We start from the raw sequence: 16185 nt of genomic DNA, 5'->3' as shown, positions 1-16185 counted from the left end.
ATATAAGTTATCATGCTTGCATATCCATCATTTGAGTCTCCAACAATTATTCCAATAATTACATATCCGATTTGCCCTATGGACGAATATGCAAGCATATGTTTCATATACACAGAAAATGTGCAAATTGTGAATGTTATATAAGCTGTGCAAAAACAAGCTAGTTCGCATAAATCTTTTGTGGTTGAAGCTCATTTCTTTTGTTTTTGCAGAGCATACAATAATAATAATTTTTGCGCTACCTTTGCATGTGCAAGTGTTCACAAATAAGAGGCCTTTTAGGAATCATTCGAAACTCAAGTGCATGCGTAGAGATCCAATAACTAGCTTGGTGGATACTGGGTACAACAAATTTTCTTATTATCAGTTTTTTAAAGACATGAAAACAGGACACTCCATATCACAAACACAAACTAGCTACTGTAGTTGCTAACAGACCAATTGAAAGATGTCGGGTGCTCTAGCCTAAGAGGGGGAGTGGGTGAATTAGGCACTAATAAAAACAATGACATATGGCTCCAACTAGTTTGCACAAAACTTAAACTAAAACATGCTATCTAGATGTGCAACTAGGTTGTTCTAGTGTGAAATCCCTATCCCAAAAGAGTTTAGCAACATATAGCCTTTTCTATCAAGAAACTATTCTATGAAAGTAAAGGCACACAAATTGCTAGTATGAAATGCGGAAGCTTAAAGAGCGGGATAGGAGATAGCAAACTCTAGACGCGGGTGTTTATCCCGTGGTTCGGTTAGCCACAAAGGCACACCTACATCCACGTTGTTGTAGCACTCATTAAGAGTATTGCTACTCGGCCACCAAGTCTCTTCCGTGAATACAATCACGGTCACCTTGGCCCCGGGTTCCACTAAGGAGCTTCTCCACAAAGGATGGGGGTCTCCACGTCCCCCGCACAAAGATGTCGTCGCCGCTCCACACCAAGTCGGAGGGTCGATGATGTTGCCGGCGAGCTTCACGCTCCAAGGTGCCGGCGCACCAAGCTCTTGTTTTGGTTCGCTAATGAACCACAGCACAAAGGCTTGAAGCCTTGCAATCTCACTCACTAAGAGCTAATCCTTTACACAACACTCTCAAAGTGTGCTAAGGGCTAAGGATATGATCTTGATACTTTTGTATGGCTTGGAGATGTTCTTGGGTGTGTGTGGGATGTCCAGCAACTCCAGCAAACTTCAAATGGCCGGGGTGAGGCGAATATATAGGCCACCAAGTCTTGTAGCCGTTGCTCCAACGGTAAGCAGAAAACTGCGTATCACCGGAAGAACCGATGCCTCTGGCAGGGGTAGCGTCGGTTCATCCGGTCACTCTAAGACACGAAGTAGCCGTTGAAGTTCTGACAGCTGACACAGTGACCACCGGTTGAACCGATGCTTTGTACCGATACATCACCGGTTCATCCAGTGCTTAAAGATCTTCTTCTGGGCGCTGACGTCATTACACCGATGCAATACTCCGATGCACCGTCGGTTGAACCGGTGCTGAAGAAACTTTTCCTGGGCACTTGACATCGTCTCTGGTACACAGTACGCCCAATGCACCGATGCCCTTTCTTGGACCGTCGGTTCAACCGGTGCCAATAGACTGACTTGGTTTCGATTCCCTTCTACACCAAACATCATAGCGTCGGTTCTTCCGACAAGCGTTGGATGCACCGATGCTTAGGCATCGGTTCTTCCGGTGCTCCTGATCTGAAGAGTTTTCAGGGCGCTGCCCTGAGACCCGCGAGGGGCGGCTCCCCCTCGACCCCCGCCCGCTAACCGGGTAGCGGAACCCCCGTAGGGGCTGACCTTCGGGCCTTGCTACGCCTATCTTCTCTTTCTCTTTGTCATCACTTGAACCTAAAAGCCTGAGAATGGTCATCTTAACAATCATATTAGTCCAAGTGTTGTGTTGTCATATTAGTCCAAGTGTTGTGTTATCATTCGATCACCAAAATCACTCGAAATGGCATAAACGGTGCCATGTTCGTTTCACCAATCTAATGCATCGATCAGCAATAAATGTGGTGTGTGTATGGTGCACGCAATTTTGACTGATAAAATGATTAATTTGTTCATGCAGGATACTGAAGAAGAGACGCCAGATAGAGAGAACGCTCAAGAGGCAACCAAGCTCAAAAATTATCTAACCTACTCATTTCTCGTCATCTCTGTGGATACCGGCATATTGACCAACCTCTTCTTGATCCGTCGCGCCGAAGAGCCCCTTTCTAAGAACCCCAGCCTCATCGTTGCCTGCGCTTCTGCATTCTCGTCTCTCGTATCTGCGTGTGGCCTCATGTTTAACACCATGAAACAAATGGCATCATCGCCTCGAGGGCCGCACCAGACCTGCAGGGATAGCCGGTGCCGGTGCTCATCATTTTCTAAACTATTCTTTTTCATGGCCACTCTGTCTCTAGCCTTCACAGTGCTTTCCATCATAGTGTCCTTCTTGCCTCAAGCATACTACTACCTACCCATTGTGTTGGTGCCAACATTGCTGTTCATCGTCATTTCCTTGTACAATGGTCGTCGGAGGGATCCGGCCATCACCCTCGGCGATAATGATCCTGATAAAGATGACAGGGAGCGCTCGTATCAGCTGTCCATGAGCATGACCGGCATCTCCTTCGCCGGCGCTCTTGGCACTCTAATTGGTTACCACAAGAATTACTCAAATCGTGCTAGTCACGTCTACGTCATTCTGTCCATCTACTTCATGCTCGGTGCCGCCGTTACTTGTTTGTTCGTCTTACTGCTGAGCAGGCTGCTGCAAGGAAGAAATGATTGGAAGAAGACCGCTGTTGGCAATGCCATCGTGCTCGGCCTTCTGGTGCTCGCCGTGCTCGTCGTCGCGGCCACGTTCCTGGGAGGCGTGCTCGCGGCAACTCCGTTTCCAGTGGCCATTGCCGCCGCCATATGGTACGTCGTCGAGTACAATATTGTACCCCCTGGTGGCCTGGACGCCGCCTTCAGCCGTGAGGAGGAGCTGAAGCTGATGTACACCGGGGCGATGACCGCAATGTCCTTGACGTTCGGTTCCGTTATGACCACATTTGCCGGCTTCCTTGGCGGCGAGGACAAGGGTGGCCGTCTCGAGGTGTTCATCTTCTTCACTGTATCATGCTTCGTCACCTCGGTGAGTCTTGGAGTGGTCACATTTAGGGCTCCTAAGAAGGCTAGTGTTGTTGCGGCTGCTATCGCATTGGGTTGCTTAACCATGGTATTACTTGTGCTGGCCGTGCTCGCTATGGTCTCCTATGTTGGCTAAAGTAGTCAAGTCCATGAAGTTCATCATGCCTGCAAGAAGACGAAGGATACCGCTATATACTGGGAGAGCTACATGATGTACACAATACTCTCACTGTGTACTCTCACTGTGTATCATTATGCCGCGCTCGCAAAGCTCATTTAATAATGTACACAATACTCTCACTGTGTACGAATATGCTAGTGTGCTGGGACAACTGCTTGCGCAAGCGCAAAGCTAGATTCTATTACTGGACTCATATTTACTACATAAAATTTACTCTCACTGCAAATTATTTGTACTTATTATTTCCTCCAGTCAGTTCGATCGTTTTCAAAGGGCATATATACTTTGACCGTCCAAAACCACATTTAGACCAATATCGAGTATAGTAAGACTATTCCTAATTATGATTAAAAAAAGGCTATTCCTAATTAATGAGAGGTTTCTTTTTTGTATTTTCAAGAATTGGTACATGAAGCAACAAAACGTTGAATTGATGGATGAAACAGCTCATACAATGCATTGTTTAGTTTTGATGTCTCATAGACAATGCATGCAAGAGATATCCAAAGTTGGAAAAATGCACACATGGTTTGATCTAGATAAAACCACATTTATCTCTCCCCTCATTAACTTAATTATTGCCAAATCATAAAAAATGGTGACATTGCACCCTATATTAATGTGTATGAAACCTCTATAAAACATGCACTGCGGCTAGCCTAATATCTTAATTAGGTGTAACGAAACTAAGCTAGTATGGTTGGATTCATGTTTATGAGAAGTTTATGTGATTTTTAACTATGCTCAAAGGTCAATTTTGGGTAGCTAAACTACACCTATATATATTAATAAAACGGGACAGAGGAAGTATGTACATTAGATGCTTTATATCCTATACATATATGCTTTTTTGAAATTTGCTCTGTCCGCAATTGGATTATCCGGCCTAGACGTACAGCTGGCACAAGGACTTGTGCGCTCATGTGTCTATGTTGTACACGGAACAACGACCAAGTCAAATATATAGCGGTATTTTGTTTTTTGATCTCACATCCTCTAAAATATGTTGGCTTGTGCACTAATGTTCTATGTTCTATATTTTTTTAAAAAATATATATACCTCCAAGAAAGATGAGCTGAGAAAGTTAATTTAGTGGACACACTCCACGCCATGGCCCCACCCCCCAAAACATGGTTCTTTAACCGCTGGAATCAAAACCAGGGATTCTCTATATGTTTTACATAATAATCTAGTCAATGTTTTCTTTTTCCTTGTAGATGTTAAGATTAGCTCTAGAATGATCTTCTAGCAATCCATTTTTTGGGTCAAAGGCTTAGAAATTTGTAGATTTCAATACAGCCAAATTTTAACTGAGCCTCCTAAAATTGAGCATTAGTCGAACTGCATGGTTTGAATATTTACTACACCAATTTGAATCATTCGTATTATTAGATATTGAATTCAAATTTATGTAGTGTATTTTGTTAGATATGCTGGAGCGGCTAAATCTGCTTTAGATTCCTTTTATTAATTCATTTTTTATCGAATACGTAGTTTTGTATCTTTACATTAAAGGTAGAAGAAGAATACATGAGTTTTACAACGTGTCATGCCCTTGCATAATCGGATGCGCAGGTCGAGTTCCGCTGTCTAGGATTTACAGTATAAAGAGACGACCAAACTAGCCAAATTACTAGGTGATTACTTGCGAGTAACACAACGTAGATTAGTATAGCTGCTCCCTCGATCCAGATCTGTGTAGTATGTACATTCTTTTTCTTTTTTTTTCAGAGGGAAGGCTACAAAGGGGCCTCCCAGTGCCAGCGCCGGGGCTCCAACCTGGGTCGCCGGCTTGGGAGCTGGCTCTGTGTAGTATATACATAGCACAAATAATATTTAAGTTACCTTTTATGATAAAAGTTCTCTTGTAAGTAACTACTATTAAATTATTTAATGGTTTATTGCTTTAGAATATTCACTCAGTACGTTGTCATGCCAGGGGTATAAATGTCTTCAGCATTGAGTTACCACAGTTAACTTCCCCGTGCCCTCCACACTCCACAGAGTATATATATATATATATATATATATATATATATATATGGGCAATCGGATAAAGCAAATGTAACCGCCCACAAAAGGTTTGGGATCCCTATAGTCATCACTCACTCATCAGCTATGTTCTCTCCACCTCTAAAAAAAAAGAAGAAAAGAATGCCTTGCTCTCTAGTAGACTCTAATCTCTCTACAGGAGAATAGAGAACGGATCCCAGTGCCATATAAACACGTTAGTAGATTCGACTCTCTGCTGCTATAACAGCTTTGATGGATTTTATCATATCAGACACTCCAAAATTAATGTGTATGGCTTCATCCAATGGTTGATATTGTTATATATACAGATAAATCATATCTAAAAGCATATAAGAGAACAAATACTTTTTCCACATGCTGTTGGGAAGCTATGGCTCCTAATATGGTAAACAATTAATGAGATGAATTATTTTCCATATCCATGTTTGCCTCGAGTATCTTCAATCTGGTAGAAAGGCATATATGGGTTGAAAGTGTCCATTAATCTAGACATGTGAATCCTAGTAGTTCTTGAGACTTGGGGTTGGGGACTGCTTTTTATTTTAGTTTGACATACACAAAATATTTTATACATCCTACACGAAATAAAATACTAGCTAATACTTCAGGAATCACCATGCAGTGAAGATTAAAGAAGTACATGATGTGCTTTTGACTTGAGATCTAGGAAGAAATTAAAGAACTTACTGCCTCGGGTTGAGATAGAGGACGGAAGCTTTCCCTTCAGAACTCTTGCTGCCAAATCGACATGGACAAGTAGCATCTCATCAACATCTTGCTCTGCAGTCGACGTTCTAGCTGCTAGCTTTGTTATCATCAAGAGAACTGTGAGAGAAAAGAGAAAGGAGAGAGAGAGAATATGAGAGGGGGCAATTAACGACTTTGGAGATTAAATAGCAGGCGTATACGTAAACAAAACCGCACGCGAAGATGCAGGCAGCAGAAAGAAAGGAAGCTCTGCTCCGTGGAGGCAGCCTGGGCAAAGCTAGTTGGGCTTGCTGTTGATGAGGTAGAGCTCTTCTCTCCCAGGCTCGCAGTGACGGACCAGTGGATGCACCTGCCTGCCTGATCTTCAGATAGATCGTGGTGTAGACTTGCTTGAAGTCTTCTTGGTGAGCCAGGACAACAATAATGGAGCAAGTCGATCGTGGGGCCCTGGTGTGTCCTCTTGTCAGGCGAGCATAGGCCCTCACATCGCCGTCGGTTTCTGCGTGTCAAGGTCCGTCATTGGCTCGTTGCCTCGGTACCGTACCCTGGCTGCCGAAGTGCAAATAAGGATCTGTTTGGTTTTAGGGGCTTAAAAAAGTCTTTGGAATTTTTTAGTTTTTAGAAGTATTAAATAAATGTTAATTATAAAACTAACGGTAGAATCTTGGGGCTAAACTGCGAGACGAATCTAATGAGGTATATTAATATATAATTAGTGAATGGTTACTGTAGCATCACTATAGCAAATTATGAATTAATTAGGCTCATTAGATTCGTCTCGCGAATTAGCACTCAGCTGTCAAAAAATATTTATAAACAGATTTTATTTAATACTATAAAATAGTAAGATTCCTTTTGATGTGATAGGGACTTCTGAAAAAAAGTTTAGATCCAAACAGGACCTAATTGAGCTAGTCACGGGGTTTACCCCTTTTTTTTCGAGGAACAACTCACGTGCACTTGCTTTCTATAAACATATACTACTGTACGATCAATTTTGAGTCTGGCCACCGTATCTTGATGTTCATAAAGACACGGCTGCGTTTAGTTCCAAAAAAAAAAGTTTGTGCAGTACTTGTCACATCGAATTTTTGGACACATGCATGGAGTATTAAATACAGTTAAAAAATAACTAATTACATAGTCTAACTGATTCCTACAAGATGAATCTAATGATGTTAATTAATTTATGATTGGATATTAATTGTCAAATAACAACGAAATGTGCTACAGTAGCCAAACCCAAATTTTTCCTCCAACTAAACACCCCTACGGTAGACAACTCTGTTCGTTTGGCTTGTCAGTCAATCAGACAGCAGTGTTTTCTCTCACACCAAATCAGCAACAGTCACCAGGCCAGCCAGCAGTACTTTTCTCTCATTACAAATCAACACCAGCCATCAGCCACAGCCAAGCGAACAGAGTGTAATAGACAATCGTGCTGAGTCGACGGAGATTAGCTACCATCATGTGTAACGCCCCGAATGACACAGATTCTGTGGCGTGTAAAGAAGAGTATAATATAATGCACACATGTATAATGCAGATTCACATACACAGATCCATTCCATTGGTGCAGGATTTGAGTGGTGCTAAAGATGGCAACGGGTAAAATTCGCGCGATGCCAACTTCGTAAACCCACACCCGCGTGCTAAAATCAGTGCCCGCAAGCCGCAACAGGTAGGAAACGATGCCCGTACCCGCTACCCGTGGATACCCGTACCCTGTACCCGTGTACAAGAGCAGGATGAAGAGCACCGGTGCAGGGTGCGGGCGTCGCCGGCGCGGACACCTAGGCACGATCAGCATAGGCACTACCACGCGTGGCCTAGCACTGCTGGCGAGAGGGAGAGCGGCGGCCGGCGGAGGTGCGGGTGGGTGGTGCGGCGCTGGTGCCGCACATGGCCCGAGGAGGAGGGCCGTGGTGGGGTGGGGTGGCGGCCGGGATGGGGAGAGATGGAGAGAAATGAGGTGAAACTCTAGAGATGTTTCATATATAGGGTATTCGGACCCACATGTCAGCAGGTTTGCGGGTTTGAGTGTTATTTTTTCAAACTTGTTATAAAATATCCATTGAGTTTAGAGTTGTACCTGTGCTCGTGCCCGCCGGCACAAACTTAAACCCGTATCCATGCCCACTGGGTCTGGTATCCGTGGGTACGCAGATATTTTGTACCGTTGCCATCTTTAAGTGGTGCAGAAAGGCTGTGAAGTTCTTACTCCTTGGGTGGTATACATGAAACCAGTCCAGCTTCATGGAAAAATTGGGCCTCCACAAAAGCCCGCCACACAATTATTCACCTGCAAACTATTGCCCCAGAGGATTGAGATGTTTCCAGAGACTGCCTGCTTGCCTAGGTCGCACTGTCCCGAGATCCCTGGAGCAGGCTGCAGTGGAGGTGGTGCTGAGGGTACCGGCGTTCTTCACGTTCCGGCAGCCGCTGGTCCTGAGGGGCGTGCTGGCGTTGCTAGATGCCATGTTATGATGTTAATCGTCCCACGTGTTTCAGCTTCCGGCTGATTCTGAAAGCTTGATTTTTGAAGGCCGAGAAGCACCAATTTCTGCTAGGTGAGTTCATCTTCCGATTTGTGCCCACATATTTTTTGTTTATGAGGCTTGCCATGTAGTAAGGAAGGCGAAAGGTGTAATGTATCTTTTGTTTTTGTTAATGTGAAATGTATAATCAACGTCTATGTAAGGAAAATGGCCCCATTAGGCCATTGTTTTGTGATTTTGGTGATTGAGTACCAACACAATCAATGGGAAACACGAAGAAAGAACTCAAAGAAACACTGAATTGGATGAGTTCTGAAGATATAGTGGCACCGGATGCACCGGTGACATTGCACCGGTCTAACCGGTTGGCAGCAAATACACCGGTGGCACCGGTGTAATGGGCCATGCAATGCCCAGGCCATGTGGAGAAAAGCAAGTATCACCGGATGCACCGGTGATGTTAAGTGGGAGCCTCGGTACAACCATCATGCTATCACTCAGAGAGCATGTCAAGTGGGCGTGAAGAAGTTTCTTCAGCACCGGTTGAACCTGTGGTGCACCAGGCAAGGCACCGGTGTAATTTTAAGACAGAAGCTGAAGATTTCTTCAGGACCAGATGAACCGGTGAAGCACCGGTGCATGGGACCGGTCTAACTAGTGATAGCCACGTCAGCTGTCAGGAGGCCAACGGATAGTGCAGAGCCGTGAGAGACCAGATGAACCGGTGCCCTACCACCGGTCTATCTGGTGCCCTCGCAGAAAAGTGGCCAACGGCTCTATGGACTTGGAGGCCTATATATATGCCATCCCCCGGTCATTTGAAGATTGCTGGAGTTACTACAAGCCTCAAACACACCCAAGAACATCTCCAAACCATCCAAGTGCTTATTGATCATATCTTTAGTCCTTAGCACACATTTGAGAGTGTTAGTGCTAGATTAGCTCTTTAGAGAGTGAACAAGTAAGGCTTTGTGCCTTTGTGCTGTGGTTCTCTTGTGAACCAAAGAAGATATCTTGGAGTGCCGGCCCCTTGGAGCTTCGTAGCTCGCCGGCAACGTCATCGACCCTCCGACTTGGTATGGAGCGGCAACGATAACTTTGTGCGGAGGACGTAGAGACCCCCATCCTTTGTGGAGAAGCTCTTTAGTGAAATTCGGGATCAAGGTGACCGTGATTGAGTTCACGGGAGAGACTTGATTGCCGAGAAGCGATACTCTTAGTGAGTGATTCAACAACGTGGATGTAGGTGTGCCTTTGTGGCTAACCGAACCACGGGATAAACACCCGCGTCAAGAGTTTGCTTATTTCTATCTCTCTTAAGCTTCCGCATTTCTTACTAGCAATTCTTGTATGACTTTACTTTTATAGAGTAGTTTCTTGATAGGAAAGGCTATAGGTTGCTAAACTCTTTTGGGATAAGGGTTTCACATTAGAACAACCTTAGTTGCACATATAGATAGTATGTTTTAGTTTAATATTGTGCAAATTAGTTGGAGCCATAGGTTAAGGTTTTAACTCGCCTAATTCACCCCTCCCCCTCTTGGACTAGAGCATCCGATCCGGTCTCTCAGTCTAGCATACATAATCGAATATATTAGTTACTAATGTATATTCAGCTTTAGTTTGTTATACTGAGTTAATCAGGATAAGACAGCATGGCCTCTTCTTTTTCTTTTGTTGCTGATGCACTCCATGTATAATCCAGTGCAATTTTATATGTTCTAGGGAGGATCTTTAGGTAGAGTATTTGTCTACTTAATTCAATCCACCATGCCATTTATACCTATAATGCAGAGCACACAGACATGCACGGCTAGCCAGCATCGCAGTGAGTAAATGGGTAGGCTACTGGTGGTTGAAAATGCTCTCAGCTCTTTTAACTTTTTGCATGGAAGCTTAACCTTGCGTCTGACTAGTCCTCAATGCAACTAGCTAGTAAGGTCTCATTTTATCCTTGCTAGGTCATTCATATCATACATTGTCCTTCGCCAATCATAAAGATTATTTTTGTCACTTGGAATTAATGATCTTTAGCACCTGAACTAATAATATCGTTGTCATAATAATCTCTCTCTATATATATATATAAAGAACGAAAATAATTGAAATTAGCATGTACCTAAGAAAAGCATTGTATACCTCTCCCACAGTGATCCCAACTGTGAGACCCTGGACCATCATTTGGAGGTGTAGACCCATCAAACTTAGCTTCAGAAAATGATACCGCCAAATCCCATAATTTTTTTCGCCGTGCCTCTCCCCTTACCCACCCGCGGTACCCACCCCGTCAATCACGCCTCCCACTCCTCCTTCCCCACTGCACGCCTGCTCCCAATCCCCTCTTCTCCGCAGACCCCATCCATCCCGGCACTGGAACGACCATGGCCACCGGCGCATATGCCTCTGCGTCGTGCCCCTTGGCAAGCCCCCCTTGGCGCAGCGCTGCCTCCGAGCGAGCATCGCGCCTCCCCGCACCTTCCATCCCCCCCTATCACGTCCTGTAATGAACATGGCACCTTTTATGCCATTTCGAGTGATTTTGGTGATCGAATGACAACACAACACTTGGACTAATATGATTGTTAAGATGATCATTCTCAGGTTTTTAGGTTCAAGTGATGACAAAGAGAAAGAGAAGATAGGCGTAGTAAGGCCCGAAGGGCTGCCCCTACGGGGGTTCCGCTCTTCGGTCAAGAGCACCGGAAGAACCGACGCCATGGGCATCGGAGCATCCGATGGTAGTCGGAAGAACCGACGCCATGGTACTTTGGTGCAGAAGGGAAATGAAGCCAAGTCAGCCTATAGGCACCGGTTGAACCGACGGTCCAAGAAAGGGCATTGGTGCATTGGGCGTCCTATGTTCCAGAGACGATGTCAAGTGCCCAGGAGAAGTTTCTTCAGCACCGGTTGAACCGATGGTGCATCGGAGTATTGCATCGGTGCAATAACGTCAGCGCCCAGGAGAAGATTCTTAAGCACCGGTTGAACCGGTGATGCATCGGTACAAAACATCGGTTCAACCGGTGGTCTCTGCGTCAGCTGTCAGGACTTCAACGGCTACTTCGGGTTATGAGTGACCGGATGAACCGACGCTACCCCGCCAAGAGGCATCGGTTCTTCCGGTCATACGTAGATTTTAAGCTGACCGTTGGAGCAACGGTTACAAGACTTGGTGGCCTATATATACGCCTCATCCCGGCCATTTGAAGCTTGCTGGAGTCCCAAGACACCTCATACACATCCAAGAACATCTCCAAGCCATATAAGAGCTCATAGATCATATCCTTAGCTTATAGCACTAGCTTAGCAAAGTGTGAGTGCTAGATTAGCTCTTAGTGAGTGTGATTGCAAGGCCTTGAGCCTTTGTGCTGTGGTTCTCTAGTGAACCAAAACAAGAGCTTGGTGCGCCGGCACCTTGGAGCGTGAAGCTCGCCGGCAACGTCATCGACCCTCCGACTTGGTGTGGAGCGGCGACGACATCTTTGTGCGAGGGACGTGGAGACCCCCATCCTTTGTGGAGAAGCTCCTTAGTGGAACCCGGGGCCAAGGTGACCGTGATTGTGTTCACGGAAGAGATTTGGTGGCCGAGTAGCAATACTCTTAGTGAGTGCTACAACAACGTGGATGTAGGTGTGCCTTTGTGGCTAACCGAACCACGGGATACACCCGCGTCAAGAGTTTGCTATCTCCTATCCCACTCTTTAAGCTTCCGCATTTCATACTAGCAATTTGTATGCCTTTACTTTCATAGAGTAGTTTCTTGATAGGAAAGGCTATAGGTTGCCAAACTCTTTTGGGATAGGGGTTTCACACTAGAACAACCTAGTTGTACATCTAGATAGTATGTTTTAGTTTAAGTTTTGTGCAAACTAATTGGAGCCATAGGTCTAAGTTTTTATTAGTGCCTAATTCACCCCCTCCCCCTCTTAGGCTAGAGCACCCGATTACTTTCAATTGGTATCAGAGCCGGGACTCACTTGTCTCACAAACAAAGCCAATTCTATTGGCAAATTTGTGTTTACCGGCTCATTAGATCGGTAGGCTTCACCGCCTAGTGAGTTAGCTCTCTTAGGGGGAAAGGATGGATTCTCTAGGACCTCCTCCACGTTTTGATGGCACGGGCTTCCAACGATGGAAGATTCTAATGCAATCACACCTCCAAGCAAAGGGCCTAAATGTTTGGAGAGTTACTAGTGAAAGAACCAAAAGCACTAATCAACAAGAGAGGCAATATGATGCTATAGCCAAGTGTGCTATTTTAAACTCTCTTGGTGAAAATGTATTCAACCGTGTGTTTGCTTGTGAAAATGATAATGTTTTATGGAAAACTATTAGTGAGAACCATGAAGGCACAAAAGATGTTGCAAATGAAAATATCATGTTCTCATTAATAAACTTAATAGTTTCAAGCAACTTGATCATGAAAATGCCGAAACTATGTACTCACGGTTGAATATTCTTGTGAATGAGATTAACTCTTTAGATGTGAAGAAAATTAAAGATTTGGAACTCATTTGCAAGATCCTTCACTCACTTCGAAGGCCGGACTATGATTTGGTGACAACAATTCTATATGAGAAAGATCTCACAACAATGACACCAAACAAAGTCCTAAACAAGGTGATCGCCCATGAGCTATGCCATGATATCAAGCCAAGAGCGCCACCTTCTTCACCAACATAAAGTGCACTTGCATGCAAGTAAGTCAAAAAATTGAAGAAGATGGCCATCAAAGGTAGCTCAAGTGATGAGGAAGAAGAGGAAGCAAGAAGCTCCTCAAGTGATGATCAAGAGCCAATGAACCCCTACCTTTACAAGCAAGTAAAGAAGATGAACAAATGCTTGAAGAAAATTAACACCATGGGGTATGTGGTCTTCCTCAAAGATGGGCCTCACCACCAACTTATGAAGGTTGAGAAGAAGTTCAAAAAGAACAAGCAAAAGAAGGAGAAAAAGCCCAAGCATGAATCATTTGCCATATTTGGTGAATGGGTTAGTGGTGGAGAAGAATCAAGTGCTAGCTCAAGCGATGAATCAAGCAAGAGATTCACCACCCGCACCAACTTCGGATCATCATCAAACACTTGCCTTATGGCCAAAGGTATGAATAGCGATGTAAGTGATGATGACTCTGATTCTCCTTCAATTGATGAACTTCTTGACCTTGTTCATGAGCACCAAAAAGTCATTAAGAAACAATCAAAAGAAATTAAAAACCATAGTGCTCTCAAAGATCTAAATGCTTCTCTTACTACAAACTTTGAAGATTTGATGTGCAAATTCAATTTGCTTAGTAAGGAGCATGAAGAGCTCAAATTAAAATTTGAGAGCATTAATGATACTAATGACTCTTTGGAAATGAAGCAAATTATCCCTTGTGCAATTCCTATCTCTAGGGTAGATGCTTCAACTTCTTGCATTGATTTAATTGATGATTCTTGCTCTAGCCCTTGCAATGAAAGATGCAATGAGAATGTTGTTGTAGAATCTTGTGATGATCTCATTGCCAAGGAGAATGATGAGCTCAAGTAAGAAATGGAAAGACTCATGAAGGACTTGTATAGATTGAAGGGCAAAGGCATGGAGAGCAATTTCCAACCTTCTCAAGATAACCGTGAGAACATGGTGAAGAAGCTTGAGAAGGGGTCCACCGTGACTTGCTCTAAGTGCCACAAAGAAGGCCACAAGTCCAACAAGTGTCCTCAACCAAAAAAGAAGCTTTCGGATGAGAAGAATAAGAAGAAATCAAAAGTTCTCTCATCTACACCAAGCCCAACCGTAGGAACAAAAACAATAGCACCTCCTATGTGATCAAGAGGAAAACAAATGGCAAGGTGGTTGCTCACAAGGTTGGGAAGCAAGAAAGGAGTTGGAACCGCCCCATTTGGGTGCCCAAAGATGTCATCATCAATATGAAGGGGCCTCAAATGGTGTGGGTTCCAAAGGAGACTTGAAGCCCAAGAATGGCTTCGGGGGATTTGGATGCTTAGCTCACAAGTTGAAGTGAAGGTTCAAGCCAAAGAAGCTAAGCTCACAACTTGGACATTTGTTGCCCAAGTCCCCCCATAAGGTAATGGTAGCTAAAAATTTTTTCAATTCAAGTATCAAGTAGCTCCATTGCTCTTGCTAGGTTGTTTGCATTGCATCACCTAGTATTATATATGGTTGGTTGCTTATGTCATGACTCTAACCCATGAGCAACCTATATGGTTTGATAAGTGTGTAGAAAGGTACACAAAGTCACCATTCATGGTACATGGACTTCATGAGGTATGTATTTCATATGTGTACCACGAACACAAGCTATAGGGTAAACTTCCTAATTGTGTCAAAATTAATGTGCATACATTTGCTTGGTGATTCAAACACTAATTGCACACATTTAGGGGGAGTTCATCCTATGGCTTGTGATTTTGAGACTAACATGTTTTCAAGTTTATTTTTTGTAGTCTCACGTGGAGTTAACACTCTAAGAGAATGTTTCTCACGATCAATGTGAACAAATAACTCTCTAAGAGTGGTTAAATAAATTGTGCTTTCATGCATATTGAGCCATGCTCTATTGAACTTAAATGCTCATATCTATGTTCGTAGGCTATGTGCTCATACATTTGCTTAACCTTGGTGTACCAAGTGCTTCTTGTTTAAAGACTTTCAATTGGTTGCAAGTCACTTTCTTTTGGTACATACAAGGTAAACAAAGTTAACCCCCGGAGGTATGCAAGGTTCTAAACTAATTAAATTGGTATCTTTGTCATATCCTATTTACTTTAGAGCTACCTCCGTGCATGATATGATCTAAGCTTTTTAGTTATTACTTTCAGTTGTGCACTTGATTTTCACATTATCATTTTGTGCACAATACTTATGGAAAGCTTAGCTCATGTCATGCTAGTTTCGTGATTTTGTGATCCACCATAGTAAATTTTCAATTGGTATCTTCATTGATATCATACTTTTGGATCATGAGTCATGGAACTAACTCTCTAAGCTACTAATCTTCTCTTAAGCTATATTGTTTTGCAAGACCTTTGTTGGAGCAAGACCTTTTAGGTGATTTGATTCCAAAAGGGGAGAAATGTGGAACAAAGCAAGGTATTTTCTCAAGGAGGAGAAGCATATCCCAAAGGGGGAGAAATACCTAAGTGAATCAAGTCATGAGGGAGAAGTAGCAACATAGGGGGAGGATCAAAGGGGGAATCATGGTTTTAGGGGGAGGCCAAGTCATCATTGGATGATGGTAAACATCCAAGCAAGCGTAAGCGGTTTTTTTGGTATCTAGTGGTTAAATTTGTCAATTTATGCAAATTCATGCTTGCTTTGATTGTGTTGTCATTAATCACCAAAAAGGGGGAGATTGTAACGAACATGGCACCTTTTATGCCATTTCGAGTGATTTTGGTGATCGAATGACAACACAACACTTGGACTAATATGATTGTTAAGATGATCATTCTCAGGCTTTTAGATTCAAGTGATGACAAAGAGAAAGAGAAGATAGGCGTAGCAAGGCCCGAAGGGCTGCCCCTACGGGGGTTCCGCTCTTCGGTCAGGAGCACCGGAAGAACCGACGTCATGGGCATCGGAGCATCCGATGGTAGTCGGAAGAACCGACGCCATGGTTCTTTGGT

The 16185-nt window shown here is 43.8% G+C and overlaps 1 long non-coding RNA gene across 5 annotated transcripts in view; it reads right to left on the bottom strand.

Annotated features, from left to right (window-relative positions):
- The window catches only part of LOC120671641, a 33153-nt gene extending 26689 nt beyond the window's left edge, over positions 1-6464 (bottom strand). For all 5 annotated transcript variants that reach the window (XR_005673738.1, XR_005673739.1, XR_005673741.1 and 2 more), the window contains exons 1-2: positions 6273-6464; positions 6036-6173 (exon numbers count right to left, since the gene is read on the bottom strand). This is a non-coding gene — a long non-coding RNA (uncharacterized LOC120671641). The remainder of the gene's footprint in view (positions 1-6035; positions 6174-6272) is intronic.
- Between the last annotated feature and the right edge of the window lie 9721 nt (positions 6465-16185).

The sequence above is a fragment of the Panicum virgatum genome, chromosome 4N, assembly GCF_016808335.1.
Source record: "Panicum virgatum strain AP13 chromosome 4N, P.virgatum_v5, whole genome shotgun sequence".
Classification (NCBI taxonomy): Eukaryota; Viridiplantae; Streptophyta; class Magnoliopsida; order Poales; family Poaceae; genus Panicum; species Panicum virgatum.
This window is presented reverse-complemented; position numbering and strand designations above follow the sequence as displayed.